This window comes from Suncus etruscus, chromosome 1 (assembly GCF_024139225.1).
Source record: "Suncus etruscus isolate mSunEtr1 chromosome 1, mSunEtr1.pri.cur, whole genome shotgun sequence".
Lineage (NCBI taxonomy): Eukaryota > Metazoa > Chordata > Mammalia > Eulipotyphla > Soricidae > Suncus > Suncus etruscus.
In genome coordinates this window covers 53,843,279-53,850,659 of record NC_064848.1, presented here as the reverse complement: position 1 = coordinate 53,850,659, position 7,381 = coordinate 53,843,279, and the positions used below count along the sequence as shown (strand labels likewise).

At 35.1% G+C, this 7,381-nt stretch overlaps 1 non-coding gene across 1 annotated transcript; it reads right to left on the bottom strand.

Annotated features, from left to right (window-relative positions):
- Positions 1 to 6,943: 6,943 nt before the first annotated feature.
- Positions 6,944 to 7,075, bottom strand: LOC126031356 (small nucleolar RNA SNORA51). Its single transcript, XR_007503283.1, has one exon. It is a non-coding gene; the product is annotated as a small nucleolar RNA SNORA51 (small nucleolar RNA).
- Positions 7,076 to 7,381: the final 306 nt, after the last annotated feature.

The following is a 7,381-nucleotide window of genomic DNA, read 5'->3' as shown; positions in this document are numbered from 1 at the left end:
ATACTGTTTTTTATTTTTTAAACTTTTTAATAAATTGATGGTTTCAGTCACTATTTTTGAACTACAGTGTGGCTCCCACCAGGTACTTGCTTGAAGATTAGATTATGAGGGGAGATAAAGCAGTTCTCTCCCTAATGCCTTTAGTAAATTACTCTCAGATTAGTCTAGTTCAGTGCTTCTCAAATAGTGAGGCTCCATAAAGGTGGGGTGCGTTTTGACCTCGGAAAACACTGTCATAACAAGCTAAGCCCCATGTTTATGTCTCTGTATGTCTCTGGAGCTGAGAGTTGCTGTCTCCTCCTTCAAACCCCGCTTTGAAAAGCTATGCATTGCAAAATGTGCTCATTGTAGCCATTAATCCAGGATTACTTCTGATTAAAAAATCAGCTCAAATTATTTTATAGATTTTTGTTTTGCAGGTTAAAGTTTTTTTTAAATAAATATGCTATTTACAGTCTCATGGGGGGGCGCGAAAAATATTTTCTTCTTCCTAGAGGGGCATGACAGAAAATAATTGAGAAGCCGTGGTCTAGTTTCAGTGACAAACTGGCCTGGCAGAGAGAGCGGAAAGTCTACTGATTGGCACCAGTGTTGATATGCACACTTCCCAGAAGATGTTACAGTGAGAATAAACTGGTTTGTGTACTGGCAAGGTGGTGTCTTATATTTAGAAAACCAAGACCAGATAAGCTTTGTTACCTTTTAATTATACATATGTGAGGTATTAGAGCACTGGAAGTCTCTTTTAAAACTGTTTCTGTACTGGGAACCATATGACCTCCTATAAGATCCCATAATATTCCAAGGAACTGTAGGTGGAAAATAGCATAAATTGGGGAGGGTCACGGCATGAGAGTAGGGGACCAACTAGTTTCACAGGGGACCACAGGAAGAAAACATACTCAGATGGAGGCCATGGTCTGATAAAACTATTGTGTCAGTGTATTAGAATGAAAATTAAATTGATTTTAACTGGGCCTGCTCAAGCAAAAGGTAAGTCTTTAGGGGTGAGAAACTAAAAGACTGCCTGCATCATGTTCTTTGAAATCAACCAATGAGAGTTTTTTCACTGTCCATCTTCTTGGTGTTTGACTCTGTTATTTTTTTCCACAGGAAAAACAATACTTATTTTTTCATAGCTTAAAAACATACATTATGCTAGCATGTTTTATATTCCATTACAGGTAATGCCCATATTTCAACTAAGTTATCCTTTCACTTATTTTTTAATTTGTGTACAATATACATATAATTTGCCATTTTTACTATTTTAAAGCATAGAGTTAATTGGGATTATCTGACTCATATTATTTCACAAAAATCACTACAAACCATCTCCATCTCCAGAATTATTTTCATCTGGAAAAACAAAACTGTTTACTTATGAAATAAGAGCCCACCATTTCCCCTATTTCATTTTCAATGTAATATCTACAGCATCTACCATAATATTTTCTCTCTTACAGGTTTGACTACATGTTTCATGTTGATAAATCCATATAGTATATCTTTTTGTTTTATTTATTGACAGAATCAGAAATTAGCTGAGAATTTTTTTCTTTCCCTTCTCTTTCCTCTCATCAAGTAAATTTTTGTAGAGGATTGAGTAAATCTTGATATTTATTTATTTAGAGACCTGGAGGCTGCTGTTGGATATACTGCTTGGAGTGCAGGCCTGATAGATCAGCCCTGTGTGGGGTATTGCTCAAATCTATCTGCCATACCAGTGCTTGAGAGCAAAAGGTCTATACCCGCAGTGCAGGAATTGAACTCAAGGCTTCAACATGTAAAGCATACACATGGCCCCTTTGAGCTATCATTGCAGCACTTTTAGCAGTGCTTAGGGAACCATACTGTACTGGAGATTAAATTTAGGTTTCTTGGGGCTGGGGAGATAGCACAGTGGTGAGGCATTTGTCTTGCATGCAGAAGGATGGTGGTTCGAATCCCGGCATTCCATGTGGTCCCCTGAGCCTGCTAGGGCAATTTCTGAGCTTAGTGCCAGGAGTAACCCCTGAGCGCTGCTGGGTGTGATCCCCCCCCCAAAAAAAAAGAAATTAGGCTTCTTACATACAGAATATGAATTGTATCCATTTATATTTTTCCCCAACACCTATCCTAAACTTCTGAGTTAGGAAATAATAAATTATCTTAATTTTCATCTTTATTTTTATTTATTTTACTTTTCTTTTTGAGCTATATTTGAAGTGTTATATGTTTTCTTACCTGGTTTTAAGTATCCTCTAATGGATTAGCCATAAAGATCTGTGTTTGAGTAAGAAAATAATAGTTAGGTGCAATATTTCCTTTGATAGTTTATCTTTGAAAACGATAAACTTGTATATATTATTTTCTTTAGTTTGTTTAATATGAGAGGTAAAATCTCAAAATACTGGGGGAAAATTTTTTTTTCTTACATGGCAAAATGGTATATTTACTTCGAAGGCAGTGAGTACTATTTTATTATATATATTATTTTAAAATATAATTATTCATAATCTTCCATTTTTTTTTTTTTTGCAACACACCCTGCAAGGCTCAGGGGTTGTTCTTGGCTCTGTGCTCAGAAATCACTTCTGGCATGCTCAGGAGACCATATGGGATGCCAGGGATCAAACCAACGTTCCTCTAGGTGAGCAGTTTGCAAGGCAAATACCCTACTGCTGTGCTATTGCTCAGGCCCCTCATTATCTTCCTTGAAGGTTATGTTAAAATCTGAATTTCATTTTCAACCCTTTAATTTTTGTGCACAATTTCTTGAAAGATCTGAATATCAGTAGTTCTAGAATTGCAGATGGTACTACACTTACTTTTGGTCATCCTATTTTTTCCAACCTGAGAGTTTACTACCTGGGATCATATTACATCCCCTGCTAACCAAAGGTGTCTCAGTCTTCTTCCTTCAAAGGTCTGGAATCATCATAAGTGGCCATAATTTTGTGTTGACTGAAAAGTGGTGTTGGTGGCCTAATGTTATTGGTGGCTACCCTGAGAAAGTTGGAAGCTAACAAGTTCATTTAAGGTCCAAACTTTTGACTTTGTTTAGTGACAGAATTATCCAGAGGTTTTCATTATGTTATAGTTTTGTGTTCTTAGTATTATCTTCTAACTCTCCTTAAAGAAATTTATAGGTAATTTTTCATTTCTCTACTAGGCCTGGGTAAAAATTTATTATGCATGCATAGTAAAGAAGCAGCACATTAACAGTACAGTACTTTCCCCCATAGGACATGCTCATGAAACACTTCTTTCTTAAGGGACTCAAAAAAAAAAAAAAAAAAAGGCTAAAAGAGATTGCAAATGTGAAGAATTAGTTTATTTATTGCTTTCTATTTTGCTCTTGAAGTTGAAGGATATTTGGATATAGGGAAAGTTGTGGATGAAATTATGTTGTTATCCTTTGGGAAATGTCTGTAGGCACAGGTCCATAATCCATCAAATGTGGCTAACTGTGGCTATTTACATAGTCAGATTGGAGATAAGATGTACTTGGGATTCCAGTCCATAAGCATTCAAATGCAATCACTCTGAACCTGTTGTGCTCTGACTTATATATTCTCATTTTCAGTGATGGGGCCATTTATAACAGAGCATGCTGTGTTAACTGATTGAACTGAGTGCCATGAAAATCTTTAATAAATTAGATGCAGATTTAAGGGTAATGCTCAAGGTCATGGTAGGTTTACTAAGTTAAAAATGGGACACATTTGTCCCTAAGGTCAAGTGGGTCATTAGTATTAGAGCAGGAAAATTTTTTTTTTTTTTTTTTTTTGGTTTTTGGGCCACACCCTGTGACGCTCAGGGGTTACTCCTGGCTATGCGCTCAGAAGTTGCTCCTGGCTTCTTGGGGGACCATATGGGACGCCGGGGGATCGAACCGCGGTCCGTGCGCAGGCAAGGCAGGCACCTTAGCTCCAGCGCCACCGCCCGGCCCTAGAGCAGGAAAATTTTTGAATGGAGGCTATTTTTTTTTCCGCCTTAGAGTCTTCCTACTCTACGTGGATTAGCTACCTATAAAATTGAATAATCTCACCATTTTTAAGTGACACATTGTTTAATTGGTTACTCAGGAAAACTTCTTCAGAGTAACCCGTTTTAATTTCTGGCAAAAAAAAAAAAAAAAATCACAGAAGCAAGCAAACTCTTAGTAACAGTTAAAATGGGAGAGCATCAAAGCAAGCAAAGATAGATGGGCTCATTTATATGCTTAACATCTCTAAGAACAGGTATTTCACAAACCTCTCTTGACTAGTGTTTCCCAGCATGTATTACATTTTCTACCTCCTGTGCTCTCATTAGGAGTAGGAGATGACTGGAGATGAAATGTCAGAGCTTCTGCTGAGCTTGACCATTTCTAGGGATGTCAACAGTTTAGTCAGTCCATTGTGACTTTCCATAACCATTTACAAAGAAACCTCTTGTGAACTGTACTCATGAGAAAAATGTGAAGATAAATGTGAGTTAGGTACTAAAATAAAGAGCAATGTTTCCTTAAATTGGGGTCAAAATGTTAGCAGAAGCAGCGGTGTTTGGAAATTATTACTGAAACAACTGGTCTTGAAGGAAAGTTCAGAAATTCTGAAGGTCATGTATATAGAATATATATATGAAAGGAAATAACTATTTCATATTCTTCTGAAAGTAGTTACATGAACCTGATTCCTAACTGAAAGATGATATTTTACATTTCCCCATGCAACTTGATGTTGTCATTGTTCCTCTCCTTCCCTTCACATTGAGTATTTTTTTTCAGCTTTCTCATTGGTATGGTTGATAACTCATATGGATTTTTGCTATCTGTCTCCATTGAACTTTTGTGTTTAGTATATGTGACTCAAGCTGAAATGGAGCCCATTTTATCAGTTAGCTAATGACTAATGTTCTGAAGCAAAGCAAGGCCACTTTTATCTAAAAGAACATTTTCTTCTCCTATTTCCCTTTTCTAGATGTTCAGCTTGTGGGTTAGAACATGAATGTTGTTAGTGCACTAACTAGAACACTCAGTAGATCATGCAGAGGACAGAGAAGATTTTAAAGATATTCAGCAATTTTCTTTTCACTCGCAAAGATAGCCTTGCTATTTTGCTTCCTAAGAAAAAAAAGTTCTGTGATATTTACATTTATCTAGGAACCTTTTTCTTTCTGGTGAGTTTCTGTGAAAGTCCTGGATAAAGGCTAATAAAGTGGCAATTTCCAGTGCTCCCTTTCTGGCCAAATCAAGTTATGAAATGAATTTGGATACTTGTTACAGGATGTTTTAACCCTGGCAATAGTTTCATGCAAATAAACACAATTACTTTTGAGTAGCTTTTAAAGATTATATCACAGAAAAAACTGTTTCCTCATAGAAATGCTAGAAAAGTCATCTTCAAAGAGATGAGGATGCACCTGGGCCCCATCTGCCTAGATCTTCCTTGACTTTCCCACCTGCAAAATTCCAATTGTCTGTCAAGTAAAATGTCAATGTCTCCATTCCCCTTTTCCTCTGTATAAATTTTCATTCTTTTTACCCTTAGTATTCATTCATTGTACCCTTTGATTACTCATTTCTTGTTTCTGTTGTAACACTTTTTTTATTATAGAATAAATATCTGGTGACTTCATTTATCTGGAACTGTCCTAAATGTTTAAAGAATGAGTCATGTATACACACTGGTTTTTATCTTCATCTTACAAAGGAGGAACCAAATATTATTAGTATCTAACAGTAAAATTCAAGTAAATGTTTAGAAATTATTATTATTATAACATTATAACATATTTACTTATTAACCTAAAGTTCCTTTTAGATAAGAGTTTAGTCTTATTTTTGATGTTTTAACACCTATCAAAGTGCTTAGTTAGTGCTTAATAAATTGGAAGGATGTGTGTGTGTGTGTGTGTGTGTGTGTGTGTATGATTTAGCTAACATGAATCTGAGTAGAGACATAGTGTTTCAAGTAAGATAGAAAATAGAACTTTAGTTTTTTCATAAGATCAAAGAAAATTAGGACAATAAAGAATGTATTTTCATAGTTATCTATCACCCAAATAATTTTTATTCCATTAATTTTTCTATATGTTTTAACCTTTATATCATGCTAATGTTTATTTCTTTATGTATTGATCTTTTGGGAATAGGGGAGGAGGTTCCCAAGTAGGGTTGAAGAACTAAGGGTCATCCAGAATATCCATCAAATCATATAGGCAATCTAGAATAGAAACCAAGGATGCAGAAATGACCTAGCAGTATATTGCTGAGGACAACCAAGACAAGAGTGTTCAGGGATTTCTAGAGCTACATCTGGTGGATCATGATCATGATCATGATCCAGAGGATCATGTAACACCAGGCTTTGAACTTTAGTCTCACTGCACCTAAATCCTATGCTCCTGATGCAAAACTATCTCCTAGTTATGTTTTCTATTTCTATTCTAGTCTTATTATCATAAATATTTTCTGTATTATCAAAATCTTCTGGTAAACTTTATTTCTCTGACATACAAATGCATGTTTCTGATATAAATCTACTTTCTATTTTTATATTGGCTATTTAAGATAATTATGATTTTCCACAATCAGAAATAGTTTTATTTTTTATCTTTGTTTAAGACATTAGGCATACTTACTAGCATTCTTCTTACCATTTATGTCATTCATTATTGATGTGACTGGAAAAAATATATTGAGTCAGACTAAATGGCCACTAATTGTGATTCTGTTTCCATGACATACCGAAAAAGAGAAACAGTACAAGAAAAAAAGTTGGATTAGCTATTAGGAATAAAATAAATGATTGACAAGGGATCTGAGGAAATTGAGGATTATGGAAATTTACTTGAATCAAATGTATTGGCTATAATGATTTTGATGGAATTTTCACAAACTTTGTTATATTTGTCAAAACTTATCGAATTCTAATTTGAACAGGTTAACTCCTAGTGTTCATATATTATACTTTTTCTTTGTCCCCCAATTCACAATACAGACCAGGCAAAGGGCCTGTGTTGAGGTGTATATGGGGTGCATTTACTGTACCTCCTCTTTCTATACAGTCAGTGTAAAGAACACACCCTGTGGTAAGAATTGGAGGCCTTGTCTTTTCTTTTTTTTTCTTTTTTGATTTTTTAATATATATATAAAATCCTTCACCAGTGCAACATTCCCATGACCAATATTACAAGTGTCCTTCCTTCCCACCCCACACTGGCCTGCACTCTAGACAGGCTTTCTACTGTTATATATTATACTGCAACGAATATGACTTAAAATAAATTTTGGCTTTAACTCACAATTATTTTTGCTTTTTACTAAAATTGAACTTTATATTTACTAGACATTTATAGTTCTTTGGAGAATTGTCTTTTTATTCTATTACAGAATTAACCTCCAATCTGAGAT